The sequence below is a fragment of the Planococcus citri genome, chromosome 4 (genome assembly GCF_950023065.1).
Source record: "Planococcus citri chromosome 4, ihPlaCitr1.1, whole genome shotgun sequence".
NCBI classification, from domain to species: Eukaryota; Metazoa; Arthropoda; class Insecta; order Hemiptera; family Pseudococcidae; genus Planococcus; species Planococcus citri.
Genome location: NC_088680.1, coordinates 22,439,916 through 22,459,261, shown reverse-complemented (window position 1 = coordinate 22,459,261; position 19,346 = coordinate 22,439,916). Strand labels below are relative to the sequence as shown.

General features: G+C 33.9%; 1 protein-coding gene across 4 annotated transcripts in view; it reads right to left on the bottom strand.

The window, feature by feature from the left end:
• Nucleotides 1-19,346, bottom strand: part of LOC135843515 (potassium voltage-gated channel protein Shaw-like) — a 761,198-nt gene that overhangs the window by 684,496 nt on the left and 57,356 nt on the right. The gene's annotated exons all lie outside the window — the stretch shown is intronic.

Genomic DNA, 19,346 nt, shown 5'->3' with positions numbered 1-19,346 from the left:
CACAAAATTTCTTCTTGAATACAAAAAACACCAATAAATACCAAAAAAGAAGTATTTTTACGATTTTTTGTAATATTTACTGTAAAAAGGCAACACTTATCAAAATTATTGTAAATGATGCCAAATTTACAGTAACTTTTACGAAAAATTTCCATCAGTGTAGATTTTACGAAACACAGCATAAAAATGTCATTGAACTCAAACGTCAAAACTATAGGTACGCCACATTCGAAGAAAGGCATATTTTTCAAAAACAGTGGTGCACTCTGAGGCAGCCTACCTCCCCCTCTGCAGTTTTCTCAAAAGGCTGACAATTTTTTCGGCCAATTTTCAACTCGAAAAGTCCACCATGAACTTGCATTCGAACCAAATCGCACTCTAAAAAAATTTCCGATCCGTTCTGTACAAGTAGGTACTCACTCGATTGTCTATAATTCGATTTCCGGCAAGATGGTGCGGTATATGGTATTCAAGACGTCTCTATAAGAGACGATGGCGTCGCAGCTGTTCTCGACTATCTCGACAGACGCTGCTGCGGCTCTTTTTCAAAAGGTTGATATAGGAGGCAACAGCGAACGGCATCGGTATTGTCGAGCAACGGGGCGCGACAAAAACCACACGACAGCTTTGCAAATTGCCTAAATTTCGTATCGATAATTGTTCCACGCGCTCATTACTCTTCATCTGGTGTCATCTTAACACAATGGGGCCGCGTTAAATTGACAGAAATGTACGCGATTACCCCGCTTACCCCAATTACACCCCCTCTGCTCCCCTCATCGGGGACTTCGCCATTCACCGAAAACCCCGGTTCCGCGTATCCACTATCCATCGACGTTCTCTATTAAATCTGCGACGATGATGTCGAATCGACGCCAACGCCGTATTCCATTTACATGCTCGTTTCGTCGTCGTCCTCGTCATAATATTAGCAAATATGAAATTTTTTCGTCAAATTTCCCTCGAGGAAGGCGAAAGGGTGGGGAGTGAGTGGGTATAAGCGAAATGTCGATATTATTTATTATACATACGATATTGCTTGTGCAGGTATAACCATCATTATACGTTTGTCGTAGTGTCAAGAGAACGATAGACAGAGATGGAGAGAAGTACAGTGTGATGAATGAAATTTTTTCGAAAAAAATTTCAAACCATGGGGGAATGTTAAATAGACGAATATTTTCCCTATTCCTATTACACGAAATGTATATAGTAGTAACCGTGTAGGTGTTACACCTCTCCACCACAGCTCACCCCATAGGCCCATAATGTGGTTTCGAATTATAGTATGTACACATAACATAACGCACACGTATAAAATGTACATCGTCGTTTTTAAATCGATAAAAGATTATTCGACGACAAATAATAGCCGAGCAGAGCGATATACCCACATTTTTTTGGTACAACACAAACTCGCATTATACATCATAATATTACGGTATGTACTTTCCGAATTGAAGGAAAAAATTAGGTCAATAATTATGTAGCAAAATTGGTTCGAATTATTGGAATTGACGAAGAATCCATTTGGTATCAACAGTAATATTAGTGTGGTTCGCGACTTCAATCATTAAGAATTGAAAAACACTACACGATTAGTATCTTATACAGGGTGTCCGAGGAGTGGTGGTACAAAGATTTGGATACAACCGAGTACGACTAAGAAAAGAGGTTATGTGAAGGTATGGCCTATCTTCAAAGCAGAAGGGACAAAATACGTTTTCAAATCTAAGAGCCAAAATGAGCGAAATTACCTATTATGAATTTTTGCTCTACTTGCAAATTGAAGGGGCTACGAAGGATTTTCAATTTCAAAAAATCGAGATAAAAAAATGAATGCGGAAATGGATACTACGAATACCTTAAAAAAATAGACAAATTTTGTTATGATCATTTTTTTTCCTTACTCAAAAATTGAAAAAATGTTATTAAATTTACAACTTTCAAACTTCAAAAACGTTCTGAATTTTAGAGTAAGAAAAAAAATGATCATAACAAAATTCGTATATTTTTTGACGTAGGTAGTATTCATTTTTTTCAAAACGATTTTTTCAAAATTAAAAATCATTTTTAGTCCCTTCAATTTGCAAGTTGGGGAAAAAGTCATAACTGGTAATTTCGTTCATTTTTCAAAGTACTACCAACCCCCATAGTCAAAATTAGATTGTGGCTCTTGGATTTTGAAAACGAAATTTGCCCCTTCAATTTTCAAAATAGGCAACTTGTTCATCTAACGATTTTTTTTTTTTTTTTTTTTATTCGTACCCGGTTATAATAGTATCCAAATTTGAAGTTTGTACCACCACCACTCCCCTCACACCATGAATATTATATTGTTTTCATCTTGTATGATCATTATATTTCTCGGTATCATGCTAAATTATCATGTGCTGAAGTCCACCACTACGTAAAAAATTATTTTTCATTTGAGAATTTCGAAATTTTTCTATTTAATATTTTCCCTTATGGAAAAAAGATCGTGATATATTATCGAAAATTGGTGATGGTGAATTAACAGAAAAAGACTTATTAAATGGAAATTTTGTAAAAACAAAAAAAGTAAGTATCACGTTTTTTTCTTCAATTTTTTACTTTCGCAAATTTAATTTTTGATCTAACTATTAACATTATTCCGTTGAATGAATGCACAAAAACACTTAACAGTAAGTATGGATGTACTTTTATTTTCCAAGTATCCACAGTAGTCAGGGTAAGTAATTGAATAGTTTAGGTATAATTTCAACAGTGTTTATTTGTGCTCGCAAAGTGCCCTGTGCCTTGCTTTTGCTTTGTGTGAAATGCTTCAAGTGTCACTCGTGTTTTATCAATGTTATAAGATTCTAAAAAATCTAGATTATAGGTCGAAGGTCCATGGCCAATCAGCAATCAACCCTATCATTCTTCATTCATCGATCTACTAAGGCCAACATTATGTACCACTACCTACCATTCAAAATTTATCATTTGAAATTTTATTTATACTTATTAATTTTATTTAGTTCAATTATTTTAATAAAAAATTTTAATTCAAGGTTTTTAAGTAAATTAAATGTAATTAGTATAAGTTTTTTTAGATTTTTAAAATTTTTTGTAGGGGTAACGGCCCAGTTTTTTTTACCCCCCCAAGAATTTTCTGAAAAATAAGCCACCAAAGTCATGAATCAACTCGCAAGTCAGCCCAACCGAACGAGCTGACCAAATATGGGTGACGTTCCCAGTGACAGACGTAACTTTTGATCGATACGTCGCGAGCCAAGGTATTGTCATTGACAACACCTTGTCGCCAAGGGATGCAGCCATTTACATTCGAGAGGAGGATGTCCACATGTTAGGCCGCAGTGTACAGGAAGGCGAAGCGTTTTACTCTCTGAACTCCTTCTTTTTAATCGGTGACTCCCTGGTCCATAATATCGTCAGTCAGATCCTCCACCCCGAACCGTCACTAAACGATGAATGGAGGACGCATCCCTTCGCTGGAAACCAGATAGGGACGAACGCGTTGGTCGGGAACCTCGAAACAGTGGCACAGATGCCGATCCGCATTGCTCTTTCGATTGGCCAAGGTGATATGCTGGCCAGAGCAAACTTTTGCGACATGCAAAGGCGATACCACGAGCTTCTTAGGCAGCTGTATTTACGAGGCACGCGGCATATCCTAGTGGTGCCTCCGTTCGTCTGGCGTGGATGTGACAGAGTTCGCATTGATTGGCGAGATTTCATCCGAGAGGTACCACCGACTCGATACTTCAACGGTGTGTACCGGTATGTCACCGAGTTGGAGCCAGTAATAGCCAGAGTGGGCCCTCGCGCATTCGTTGGCCATGTCCCGATGCCAAATACACCTCAGGCGTTCGAGATTATAGCGACGTTACTATCTGTCACAGAGCAGGAGAGGAACGTGACGTACGAGAATTTCCCACCGCAGGGACCTTTGATCCCGTTTAGTGTCCGAAGACGCGAGATTGTGGCGCAGAAAAGAATGGAGATGCTGCGTAGAATTCGCCAGAATAGAGGCCTAAGAGGAGAACCGCCGCAGCCGCAGCACCGCCAGAATGTTATTAACATTCTAAAAATCATCCAAAACTCCAATTGGCAAAACCTATGGAACTCAAAAACAAATCACAAACTATTTACCCACAAAAAATCAATCCTCCCTTGGAAGCACCTTAGTCACCTAAACAGATCAGAAGAAATTATAATCACCCGCCTCCGAATTGGTCATACCAAATTAACCCACAGCCATTTGTACACCAAAGCTCCTAAACCTTCCTGTCAATTCTGTAATTCTGAAATAATCTCCACTCAACACCTTCTATTCTACTGTCCCTCCCTCAAAACAAAACGCCAATCCTTAAACATTTCAGACCTCAACCCTACAATTCCTGACAACATCAAACAGATGGAAAACATTCTTAAATACATCAAAGAAATCAATCTTTCAAACCAAATCTAGACTAACCCCTCGAAACTGGGCGTAAAAATCCTGGCAATTATACACGCCCAGTATAAAAAAATGTCAAAAAAAAAAAAAAAAATTGAAAACCATATCAACATGTTTTGTGATTCTTTTGGAACACAATGCCCTTGAAAAACTGCATTTTCCATTTAATCTTCATGGTTCAGGGGACTTTGAAAAATGTGATGTGAATTTTAGTCGATTTTCTTAACAAAATTTTAAAAAAGTGTGTTTTGATTTTAAGGATTGGACGCACTAATTTCCATCAAAATGAGTTCATGAGTACATCGCTGAATTCTACACGCTCTGGTCTATTACATGAGCTGGTTAGTTTTCATCAAAATTGTTTTCTAAAAATTTTTAGAGGGGGTAAAAAAATAGGGAACGATTCAGGCCCAGTTTTCTATTTTTTTTACCGGGTAAAAAAATAGAAAATCCATATTAATTTTTGTTCTCTAATTTTTTTACCCCCCACTATTTTCAGAATTTTTGCTCGCTGAAGACCGTTTAAAGGCGTGATATAAATTTTATTCATTTTTGGGTTAGTTTTGAATGTATGGCTCTGAACTTTTGTAAATAATATTGTCTAAAAAACACTTTCTACAGTTGATTACATCAATGTAAATAATCAACCAAAAAAATTGAATAAAATATGATTGATACCCCTCTAATATAGGTTGTCTGTGAAAGCAAACAAAACAAAAACGGGTACAAAATTGAAGACCTTAAGTATAGCAATAACATGGAAACAGAAAACTGTAGCAGGAACTTTCACCATCTATATTCGCAAAAAATGTCTAAAAAATAGTTTCTTGTGAAAAAATGCGTTCATCTGGTGGTCCAGGAATTTTAGAGTCCAAAAATACGTGTATTAAATTTTTTTGTTGAAAATTTGCACAATTAATCTTTATAAATTCTCAATTTTATTCTCAATTAGGTTTTCAAGCAATGAATACACTAATGATAACGGAAAGGGCACTTTTTGGCATGATTAATTAATAATTTGTCAGGAAACGTTGAATCTATATTGTTACTATTGAAAACACAGAAAAAATTGGGGGGTAAAAAAAATAGCGAACGGGGGTAAACGAAATAGCGAATGGGGGTAAAAAAAATTGCGAACTCGTTTTTTTGCAAAAAAAATTTTTTTCTGGCGAACCTAATGAAATTAAACTTTTGGCAAACACTGAATCTTGTCAACGAATGTTTGCTGATTTCAATGCGCTTTTCAGTTTTTCTCTAGCTTCATTAGGTCAGAAGAAATTTCAAGATATGTCCTTAGGGGGGTAAAAGAATAGGGCCGTTACCCCTATAGGTAATTAATTTCTTTATTGGTAGAATTAAATCGAATTTCTTTTTATTTTTTAAAAAGTGAACTTTACCAATTGATCGAAAAAAGCATCCAAGCAACAAGCAAATAATACAAATAGTACATGATGTGAATATTAGTGGATACGTTATACCCCCGATACCTGTATAGCCGTAGCTGTACAGTTTACCTGTACCTGAACCTGAACCCGGACCAGCACAGCAGCAACAAATTGTAAATAGTAGATAAGTACATATATTAAAAAACACATAGAGTTTGTAAAATAACCTAATAATCAAATTACGGATGGGCAGAACGATTCACGTGTTCGAGCAGATTCAAAATCAATTGTTGATAAATTTCGAAACTCGACTCATATCGCAAAGCAGCCGCATGGATAACTGAATTTAAATGCTTTCGATTTCGTTTAGCATATAAAATCCAAAAGCAAAAAATCGTTCAACATTCAAGCTCCAGATTTAACGATTGGTTCAGTCGACGGTTTCGTGCCTGATTTTCAGGAACCGGATCCTAATTTCGCTCCTTAGAATTTGAGTGTATGTCTCAAGTGGGTGAATCCCTCTTTGCCATCGTGAAAGAGATTTTCGATAAAAAAGCCACACATAAAATGAAATTTTGAAAAATTCACGTTTCCAATCAGAAAGTCGAACCATTTAGGGTAAGTACATACTTGAATTGGGTATTCAGCGAGTTGTCCCAAACAGCAAATTTTTTCAAAATTAGATTTTTCGACTACAGCTTTTTCATGGAAAATATAAGTTTTTTTGGTATCACCGAAAATGAGTTGAACCCCCACACACCAGCCGATTTTAAAGGTAAGTCTTCTTGAATAAATCTACCAGGAAGTACATGATTACTCAAATCAAACCCAATGTACCGATGTCAAAAATTAAAACCCGCCTTTCCTCATCACGAACCTCCACTTCCAAAAAAAGTCGGACGAGTGGGCGAGAGAAAATTAGCTCACGCAAATTTAATACTTATGGTTTCAGAAGAGGAAGCTGAAAACGCACGACTAAAAAAATTACGCAGTAGATACTTGACAAAATGAAAAAATACAGAGAAAAGGGCACCAAAAAAAAAAAAAAACACGAAAAAGATCTTTAGAAAACTGGAGATGACGATGACGAGGCGACGCAACGAAGAAGACTACGATTACGACGCGAATAAACCGAATTGCTTAATTTAATATAAAAAAAAGTGAATTCCGTCGAAACGTTTAATTAATTTTAAAAGAAAAAGTTTTAATTAAGTACGTACAAAAATATCAGCGACGACTTCAAAGTACACGCTCGTATTTTTTAGAGATTCTCTTAATTAATTCTCGGACTCGTATACATTTCTTTTTTTCCTCGGCACGTCTTCTTTTTGCGGTTTTATATTTTTTTATTTAAAAATATAACAAAAATAGTCTTTTCTTTTGCGACTGAAATATCAATTTGCAGCGTATAGTAGCGTTCAGTATTGTCTACAAAATACTGCATGTGGATTGTGGGGAGTTATTTCATGCAAAATAATTCATAGGACTATTCTATGGATGATCTGTCGTTCTTTAACCGAGAAATTTCCTGATTGCGAAATAATTGAGCTTGAAGATGTACATGTCTATACGAATGAACATGTATTGTATACATATATACTGTACGAGACGAGTCACAAGAGTTATGCATTCAAAATTTTCCTTCACGAATGATTTTTTTGCAACGTAACAGTAGGTAAATGTATCTAATTTGCCAGTGTCAATAAAAACAGATCAAGTAGGTATAAATTAATGTTATTTTTAGTTTTTAAAAAAATGAAATGTAGATATTTTCTACTCAATTTATGGAATTCTGGAACTAGTTAATAGACAGTGGCTCTATTAAATATCTAGCAAGAGAGAGGGAGTTCAAGGCTCTACGTGCTCTTCAACCTTTAGGTGACATAATTTATTCACCGCGTGTTTTCCATAGTTTACAAATTACTTACTTAATGCAATTTTTTTCTTTTTTTTTTGGTAAATAAAAAAACGCGTAAAATTAATTTTACAAGAAAAAAAATATTTGAAGTTTTAAATTCTTTTGGTATCTATTATTTACCCTAGTTTTTACAATTTTATGGAAAAAGCGAAAGGATTACAAAGGGTCAACTGATTGACCTTGACGCTGGACAAGGTAACATTTGAGTACAACCTGAATCTAAACCAGATGCATATTTTAAACGCTAATAAAATAGTTTAAATACGGAAAACCAGTTGATATTCACAAACCCTTACATATGTATAAGCAAGTGAGTAAGTAAGTAAGTAAGTAAGTACAAGTATCTAAAATGATCAAATATGCATTGCATATGAATCTCAAATAGTGAAAAAAATTAAAAGTTAACTATACTAAAATTTTCAAGTTTTTACTTTTTTTTCCAGTGTAACAGTCATAAAGGAGGATTTGACCGAAGCTCCATGGATGAGGTTTGACAAAAAAAAAAAAAAAACTTCAGCGTTATCGAAAACATATTATTTCATGTGTCACACAAATGAAACAATTTTTTTACTTTTACCCTCTTAGGAGAGGTGCTGGGGGCCGTGGATGAGGTCCAATCAAAATTCTGACGCCATATTCGTGTTCAGTATCACCAAAAACATACTGTTTCATATGTCACACGAACAAAACACTTTTTTGAACTTTTACCCCATTTTGGGGGGGTGCTGAGGGCCGTGGATGGGTCCAATCAAAAATCTGACATCATATTCGTGTTCAGCGTCACCAAAAACATACAATTCGATATATCACATGCCCTAATTTTTTTTTTGAAAGTTTTGCCCAAATTTGGGGGAGGGGGTGCTAGTACCCTCCATTAAAAAATTCCATCTCGAAAATGCATCAAAAGGTACATTCAAGGAAATTTTTTCAGAATTTCAGAATTTTAAATGACAGCTCCCACTTACAGCGCCATTTTTCAATTTGGACTTTCAATTAAAAAGTTCAACTTTCAATTTTTGAAAATTTCAAAATACTTGAAAAGTTCAAAATACAATGCCCTTATCAACCCCCTGAGGGGGCTGAGACCAAACTGATTGCGGATTTCTTACTTATTGAGTCGCTAGACATTGTAAAAAAAATTGAGCGAAATCCAAAGACATGACTTTCAAAATCGCATTTTTTCGGTCGAGTTGACATGGAATGACCTACTGCATAACAGATGGTTTGTTTTTCTTTGAAAACAAATACCGTGAACGTTGTTGCGAGTACAGACGTGGATACGATTACGTATTACTAGGCACATATTTGGAAAATTCGATTCGTAAACCATTCATAATTTACGTACATCATCAGTTGCAGTAAACGACGTACTAACTAATGTGTAAGATATAGATGAGAAAATTACGATGAGAATTAGGGCTATTGTTCAAATTTTAAGACACCAGAATGAGGACAACAAAAGTGCGGCTATAACAATTAATTACTAGGCATGTGAGAAGTCGACTTTACACGTGTTTAAAATTCTTGAATCATTTGCCTAGGTGGTTGCCTAGGTAATATGTAAGTACTCGTATGTCCAAGCCAATTTGCATGCAAAATATACTAAAACCATTTCCCCTTCAGCTAGTTACACGTTTACGCGGGACTAAAAGCGTTACTGTACTGGTGAAAGTAACGCGTCTGCTTGCGAATAACTTAAACATCCAGTAGATGATGATTTTTAATACGCGAGAAATAACCGAAAATCAAAAATTTTTTTTTTACATAATTTTGACGTGCTTAATTGTGCAAGTAAGTATATGGTTTCACCGTCGGTCGGTCGCGTTCGCTTCTTCATCTCATCTAGATACTGTTTTATAAGTAGTAATAGATACTTATCTACTGCAAGTTAAGTGCTTTTAAATTGCATCATGCAGCATTAAGGAGCAAAAAAAATTCATGATGAGACGAACAGGTACCCAAGCATAGGACTGACACGACATCTAAGTCTTTTACCAACTTTTTACACTTGTTACCTTAATATTAGCATGAATTTTATACATATTTACAAGTACCTATCTAGTTTTAATTGAGAAATTATCGAGTATTTTGCATCATTTTGAAATGTATGGACAAGTAGGTATACATTCTTCATTTTGTACTACCATGGAAAGTGATTCATTAGTCTTAAAATTTTTATTTACTGCTTTACGTATTTGGTTGGATACACGTGATGTCTTCCATCGTATTACATCATTTTATTATATCGAGAATTTTTTTAAACAACATGCCATCCATAATTATCAGCTTACTCAGCTACATACTTGTGAGAATATGCACCTAATTGTTACGTACCTACGAAAAATTATTTTTTTCTGTTTTATCAGAGATGAGAGAAGTTCTTAATGAGCTGATGAAGCAGCTTGAAATTTCAAAGAGTTTATTACCTAAATGGAATCTTTGCCTCTGCAAAATACTACTCGTAGATGGGTCATTCCAAGTCAATTCGACCAAAAAAATGCGATTTTGAAAGTCACGTACCTTTCGATTTCAATCAATTTTGTTTTACAATGTCTACTCACACAATAAGTAAGAAACCTTACCTATTTGTTGAACTTTCACCCATTTGGGGAGGTCCCGGGGGCCATGGGTGAGATCAATTTAAAAAACCAAGACTATATTCGTGTTCAGCGATATCAAAAACATACTATTTCATGTGTCACACGAATGAAACTATTTTTTTTGACTTTCACCCCCTTTGGGGAGGTGCTGGGGGGCCATGGATGAGGTCTAATAAAAATTCTGACGTCATATTCGTGTTCGACGTCACCAAAAACATACAATTCAACATATCACATGCCCCAGATTTTTTTTTGTAAATTTAGCCCAAATTTCGGAGAGAGGGTCCGCCACCATTGAAAGATTCCATCTTGAAAATTAAATATTTCGAAAAATCAACAAAAGGTACATCTATGGAAATTTTTTCAGAATTTTAAATGATAGCTTCCACTTGCAGCGCTATTATGGAATTTGAACTTCCAATTTGAAAATTCAACTTTCAACTTTTGAAAATTTCAATATACTTTAAAAGTTCAAAACGTAATGCCCTTTCGAACTGTGAAATCAGTTCTGATCAAATTATCATAGGTTTGAAGGTATGTACTGCTAAAGTTGAGTACCTCGAGACAATGTGAAAATAATTATTGGCCAAGTTGTTTTTTCCTCATAAATTAGGTAAGTACCTATGTAAAAATAAACGAGTTTTTCTTCTTAATCTGAAACCCATTTTCATGATCTGAAACGTTCTCGGATTTTTTTTTTATTTTTAAATTTTATACAAATTCTAAGATAGGTAGGTATTTTAAAATTTATCTCATTAAACATCCTTACTTCTGATCTTCCCTACTCGTACGTTAGACATATGGTCAAATTTAAGGTCGAATAAATTAGAATTAAATTTTTCGAGCAGATTTTTTTCAAAGAATCCGGTTATTTCTGCAGATCAATTCGTAAAAATATGGAGGGAAAGCGGGATGGTGTGCAATAATAAATCAATTTTATAGCTCGAGCCCTTCAAAAAAACCAAGTAGGTACTTGAATAATTTCCAATCACGTTTTCATGCACATATTGTATGTACTATGTACCTAGTATATTATGCCTCTTTTTCTTTCGTACTCTGTCCGCATCATAATAAACTCGAGATTTAGATAATGAAAACTTGAAATATTATCGCTTTTTTCCGGCTAAGCGTGGAAAACACAAGTCGTCAAAGTGTGAGAAAAGCGCGCAGCCAAATTATCAAACCTGTTCGTTTCAAGAGGCAGGCACGTTCATTGTTTAGCGATATTGGATTAATGCCAAATTTCATCGACACGGAGTATAAAGAATCTACCTACTCACAAGTTCTTGGCTAACTAAACTGTTTTTTGGTATCTTAAGAAAAAGTTGAGATACGATATCCTCATCGGCGGAAAAAAATTCAGGCAGTACACAAAAAAATCATAAGAACGTACAAAATGCAAATTTCACGAAGTGAATTCAATTCTTCGGTTTTTGGCAAACTTCTTAAAAATTCAAATTTGGTCTTTTTTCCGTTAAAGAAATCAAAATTTGATCAAATTGAGATAAAAAAAAGTTAAACTTGATTTACACGTTATTTTCAACATTTCAAAATAGGCTAATTCTTGTTTGAAGTTGGTTTCGAGTCGTTCTGGAGTTCCTGGAATTTTGCGATTTTTCAGTTCAGACGAATCGAGATGAAAATGGCTTAAATGAAATTCAGCTCCAATAAACGAAGATGAATCGTATTTTCCGGCTCTTCACATCGATTCAAGTTCAAATTTTCAAAACCCGTTTTTTTTCATTTCAAATAGAACGTTTTCTTCAGTAATTATTTTTGAAAATAACTTGAAAACCGCCATTAATCGATTCAACGAGTCAACAATATTTTTTAGGTGTAGACACATTTCATTTTGTGACAATTATTCCAGAAATGAAAAATTCAAAAATCTTCTGGTGGCTTCAATACAAATGTTCGCTTCAAATTCAATTTTCTGTTTTCTATACGTATGTATTTAATTTTTTCACTACTATAATTTTATGGATTCATTTTCGATACTTTTGGTATAGTATTGCATCAGGGAAGCACAAACTTTCAAGCTAAAAAATCTCACCTATTGTCAATTTGTAATTGAAATTAGAAAACTCGTTTTCTATCCACATCTTAAATTGTTTACCAACTCATTTGAAAATAATAGCTGAGGATACAAACAATACCTACATTCTTTATGTTGACACTCCGTTTAATTATACGTAGCTACGTATACGTAACTTCGTACCTATGCAAGTCCTAAGTACATAGGTAGAAGTACCTAAGTGAATAAGTATACAGTATTCACCATTCTTTGGCACAATGATAAAATCCAAAATAAAACGTGCAGTTACCTATAACGAGTTTATGATAGCTAAATATTGAAGATAAAGAAGAAGAGACTCTCATCCCACATCCCACATATCCACTGAATAGTTTTACGCTGAATGCGATTTTTTGCTAGGTGTAGATGTTGTTTTCGAAGGTTTTCTACAAAATTTCTACATCTCCGAATGGCATTGAAATTAATTTTCATCTCGAACGCTACATTCCACAATAAGTTATTAACTCGTGTACCTAATGTCAACATACCTACTGTTACATTTTACACGTTTCTTCTATTTCTTTCTTTCTTATCTCATTCGTTGTCTCACCTTCCTCTATTTTATACCAAATTCATTTACCTTCGAGTACGAGGGCTTTTGTAAACATTCATGAGCCAAACAAAGTACCTTTTTTTTTTTAGTGTGCGTAGCACACTATTGGTTTTGCTTTGAGAAATTGAAATTTCAATTACAATGAATGTTCTCTTAAGCTATCCAACCGTTTTTTGTACCTATTGGACACCATTTGAGAATCATTAAGGCGGAGGGAATAGATTAATTTTCATTCAATTCGGATGGGTAATTGCTGAGTAATTGCAATTTTAGTTCATTATTTTAATGCATTAAATCCTAAAAAAGGGAAAAGAGGACTTGTAGAACACCTGCCACTCATGGTACCCTGCTATACCCTCAGTCTATTCCATCACCAGCTGTGTTTCATTGTACCCTGTTACACCCCCGATCTGTTAGCTGTAAATTCCAAGTGGGAGTGGTTTGGTGGGGCGTTTACCAAACAAATATATTATTTTAATGCCCTAACCCTCGTAGTGAATTTGTGGCTGAGTGGTTAGGGCATGTAGGTAGGAATAGGAAATTTGGGGACCCAGGTTCGAATCCCCGTGAGGTAAGTAGGTAGGTGACAGATTTTTCGTAGGAAAATTGGATAGGTAAATGCTTTGGAGTTACCTATGTCGTAGGGTACATGATAATGGGGTAAAAATAATGCTGAAATTGAGTTATGAATTATGATATCATTTGCTAACTAAAAATTCATTTCATTAATTTTTGGTCCACCTATAGCCATAAGTATAGTAAGAATTACATTGACATGAATAATTTTTAACTTTTTACTTATTATTTAAAAATTACTTCAAAATGAGTAATTAAACTAATTTTTGTACAATTGAAACATGTAATTTTTATTATCATGATTTAGTAAAAATTATTAAAACAAAATGATTTTTACTATTGGTACCTGTAGCAAAATTTATTAAAATGATAATTTTTACTATACGATTACAGTAAAAATTATCGAATGGGATCTGGTACTTAATTGTGCTAAATACCAGTATTTAGTTAAATTTTTTTGTAAAAATTACCCATATTTTTTTCGTGTAATTTAGAGGCAATTCAAATTCTTAACATATTTTATAAGATTTAATTCTTAATTTAGAATAAAAAGCAAGTTCTGAAAGTTGGTTTGAAAATTTATAAATTTGAAGACAATGGAAATTCTAAAAAAATAATATGAAAATTTGTATTTAGAGACGCTGAGAATTCCAAAAATTGATTAAAAGTTCTGTAAGTTGCAGATAATGTGAACTTGAAAATTATATGAAATAAGTATTGTAATATTTTATGAAGAAGATGAGAATTCTGAAAAATTGGAGGCAATGTAAATTCCAAAAATTGAGTAAACGTTTTACTATTTGTGGACAATATGAACTTGAAAATTGAATTTGAAATTTTTTAATTTAAAGACAATATAAGAATTCTGAAAAATTATTCAAAATTTGACTATTTAGAGGCAATGTGAATTCTAAAATTTGATTGCAAATTTCCTAACTCAGCAGCAATGCAAAATTCTGAAAATTTATTGAAAACTTTATGAAATTGTAGCGATGGGGAATTCGGGAAATTGATTTGAAATTTTGTAAATTTTAAAACAATGCAAACTATGAAAAACAACTAGAAATTTCTTAAATTAGAAGCAATACAAGCTTATAAATTATTCTGAAATACCTATTGTAATTTGGAAAATATGAAAACACTGAAAAACAATTATTATTTTGAAGCAGTGAGAGTTTCAAAAATTCTCATTACTGTGACATGGTTGATTCACTTATGCACTACCTAGATGTAATAACGGTTATAGCTGTAGAAAAGGCAGCTAGCTACGCACCCTTTGCAGCTAAGCTTTGCTTATAGCTGTCTAGTTTTTTTTTTTTTTTTTTTTGGGTTTGTTGGTTGTCTACTAAACATAAAGCAGGAAGCTATAATATAATAATAAATAGATCAATTGGAATGATCTTAATGTAATATGCCATTGCCATATCATCTTCTAAGGAATGAAATGCCGAATTTTATAAAATTGTTTCCTGTAAATGTAGGTGCACATACTTGTACATCTCGCTTTTGGGATTATCGCGATAAACGAAAATATTCAAACGAGTACATACGTATACAGGTAGGTATGGAAATTATCGAGGAAGAAATTTTTCAATTAATCAAAATACCTTCTTCTTATCGATCGTAAATCGAAGAATTTGCGATCAGAAGGTAAAATTGAACGAAAATAACCTTCGACTCATTTGTATATGTACTCGTAATAAAACTGACGATTTCGATATACATACATATTTCAATTTAATGTAGCATATGGATATACTCGTAATTTTCCGACAGTTAGCATCTTACCCATCACGAATTAATTGAGGTCGAATTGTCGAACCATCTGGAGAAAATATTTAAAATCGTTTCAGGAAGTAATTGTACAATTTTAAGTACTAACGAACATGGGCATTAGCCATACTCACTTTTCAACTTGCCCAAGTACTCCTACCTAAACCTATTGAATTCTCATCTTCATCATCACGCATCTGCGCATCACTTTCAATATTTTTTTTACAATCGAATAAAAACGAAAAAAAAATTGTGAAGGTATCTATCTCATTCGGTGCTCGTGATACCTTTGATTTGCAATTGCAACCATTACTCGAGGTAAAAAAGAGAAAAAAAGTGCACGTGCATTAATCTAACTGTACATCGCAAACGCTTGTATGTATTTGCTCCATTCGATAAAATCTAGTAAAAGTAATTTTCATAACTCTCACTTGTTAATCAAGTGAAGATATTGAGTACCCGAGTAAATATTGCCGTATGATTTAACAGTTAAGTACTCGTATTTAAGTGGTCAGGTGCGAAAATTACCGAGTCTTATGTGTTGTTTGTCAACGATATAAATATTTTCATTTCACATTTGACAGCACATTCGTCTTAAATTGACACTATCGACGTATTACATACGCGCTTAAGCTTGGTAGGTAAATAGGATTTATTTAAACATTAGGCAAGTTCATCGACAGGGAAGTATTGAAAGTTTTTAGATGATAATTAAAAAGTGAGCTCATACAGCTCATATAATGTTATGTATGTAGTACTCATACATACATATCTAGTTACCTATCTAGTCAGCAACTAATCATCATGTACCTAATAGATTTTTTTGAGACGTTTCTTCGGCAATTAGAATCACCTACATGTCGGTATTTTGGACACAGGTGCCTTATTATACACGATATGTACGTACTACGTAATATATCAAATTAATCCGAATAAAATTTTTTTCACCATACTTTTCTGGTAAATTTCGTCTCATTAAAATCATCACCAAAATATACTCGTACGCGAGAAGCCCTATAATTTCGAATGAATATTAATTTGCAGTTAAACTTGGCACATTTAATAGAAAATATATAGGCTATCTAGATACCTATACCTAACCACAATGTTTCGATCTAAGTTTGGGTATAGCGTGGCATTCTCGCGACGTGCTCGTAAAATGACACACCAAAACATAAATAAAATTAAAAAGAAATATACAAAAATACGAAGGAGAAGAGCGATAATAAAAAAAACTCGTGTATTATGCAACGACTATACACACGTAAACTGGTTCAAATGTCACACGAATCTCGATATCAACTATACATATGTACACAGATAGATACACACGTGTACATATTTATTATGAACACCTACTAGGTGGATATGTGACACTATTTAATCTATTTTCGCGTTATTACATCTCTTACTATTTTTTTGCTCATTCGAAAAAATGATTACTGGATTGTTGCGGTGAGTACTGAGTGGTAGATACATTTCTATTCGGTTGTACGGAGAGGGGAAGGTGCCGGTAGAAAAAAATTTCGTAGGTAAAAATGGCATAAACCAACGTACGTTCTAATGTCGATTTCAATCATTCCTGAGGTAGGTAAGTTGCAATTTAAAATTGGCAATTAACGATGCACAGGTGTGACTGTGTAGCTTGAATTGATTTTTTTTTCATTTTATAGAACAGCTGAGAAAGGCAAAAAGGTAGAAAATGTTCAACTCTTAAAAAGGCATAGGTATTTGGAAAAAACGAAAATTGAATTTAAATATTGAATTGAAACTGGTTTAATGGTTGAATCTGGATGGACTCTGAAAAAAACACAAGACGGTCATTCCACGTCTAGTCAATTTGACCAAGAAGTGGTAAGGGGGTGGGGGTCGGAGATTTTTCTGAAATTTTTCCTGTGGAAAGACCTTTCGAAGGAATGACCAATTTTTGAAAGACTTTTAGTTGATATTAAAGAGCTTTAGTTGATATCATAAAAATCAGTGTTGCCACTTTTTTTCGTACGAAAAATTAGCTCGAAAAGTTTCAAAGCATAGTTTTCATATCGTTCCGACTTACAGAAATTTTGAAAAAAATATACATGTATTATTGACAACTGTGAACATACAATCATACTTACATATTAAAAAATAAATTAAAAGTTTGCGAAAAAATGCGATTTTTTGATATAAAACATGAAAAAAAGTTCTGATTGGTGAAGTTGACCCATTTGACCCCTATATTTTTACGCATCCGTTGAAAAAGTTGAGAACTCCCCTTTACTCAAAAAAATGAACTCATCACAAAAAAATCAAAATTCAAAAAAATTAAATTTTCAATTCCAAACATCAAATAAAGTTTTTTATTCATTTATTTCATTTTGACCTCTTTCTGGAACGTATTTCATGAAAAAGTTGATGAAAATTACACTCACAGCAAAAAAGTTCAAATTCGTTCATTTTTTCAATTCACTCGGAATTTTGATTTTTTTGTGATGAATTCATTTCATCGAGTGGGAGGGATTTTTTCAACTTTTTCAACGGATGCGTAAAACAGGGGGTCAGATGGGCCAACTTCACCAATCAAAACTTTTTTTCATGTTTTAAATCAAAAAATCGCATTTTTTCGCAAACTTTCAATTTTTTAAAATCGATTTTACGAAATAATGCCATCCCAATTTTTTATATGTTGTTCAGCATGAAAAGTTGTCCATAATATATTTTTTTCAGGATTTTTGAGAGTCGGAACGATATGAAAAACATACGTTTTGAAACTTTTCCAGCTAATTTTTCGTACGAAAAAAGTGGCAACACTGATTTTCGTGATATCACCAAAAAGCCTTTCAAAACTCCAAACTATCGGAAAAAGTTCAATTTTGGTAGGTATCGCGGTTATCGAGTAATCCACTGCTGAAATGGATGATATTTTTTCAAGTTCACTGAAAAATTTGACACCCCCTAGCAGTATTTAAAAAAGAGCTAGAGGGCTACGATTTGCGCCATTGGTCATCCCTTCAAAAGGTCTTTCACAGGAAAATTTTCAAAAAATCTCCGACCTCCCCCCCCCCTCTAACCACTTCTTTTATTTCTCAAAACATATAGCAGAAACTAATAGTATTTCTCATGTTCCAGGCACTGAAGAGAAGGTTAGCTCATGTATAGCAGCAGTATCACACACATTTTGGGAACACCAGAACACAGCCCAGGTATGTAAGCGTTTTTCAAAAACGTTGCGTAAAGCGTAGTCGCCAATGGGGTAGGCAGTTTACTTTCATTGCTTCGATAGTAAAATGTTTTCCCTTTTTTTTTTTGTTGAAGATAGCGCATCTTGTAAATAAACAGGAAGAAACCAGCATCAGCATCTCGCAGGTTTCGGCTACACCAGAACACAGCCTAGGTATGTAAGCGTTTTACAAAAAAAAAAACTGAAAAATTTTCATTTTCACGAAGTAAACCAACGTGTATACTGCTTACATGATTGATATTCGGCAATTTCTCGAAAAAATGTCTTCAAGTTGCAAAGGCGTCTCGCTGCATAATTCCCATACCGATCGAACAAAAATCAAAAAAGTGAAAAAAATCAGATTTATGTATTACTGCTTACACGTTTGGAGACTTCAATTATTTGAAAAAAAAAACGAGAAATTTCATTTCTACGAAGTAAACCAACGTGTATATCTGCGTATTCAAGACTGGAACCATAATATGTATTAACATTGCTTCGATAGTAAGGAGACTTCATATTAACATTGCTTCGATAGTAGTAAAATGTTTTCCCATTTTTTTGTTGAGAATAGTGCATCTTGTAAAATGAACAGGAAGAAGAAAAAGAAAATGAAAAGGAGGAAGCACCTGCAGGAGGAACAAAAACCCGCTTTGTACAATCGCCAGAATTGTTTCAGGGTGATTGTAATAGTACAAGTACCTATTTTAATTATCATTTTAGTTTGCACAGTTTTCCAACTGTTTGGTTAATGTGTAGGTATTAGTTCTACTGCAATTCATACAAATCGGACCATTCGCTGGCCAAGTCGTCGTCGTCATCAT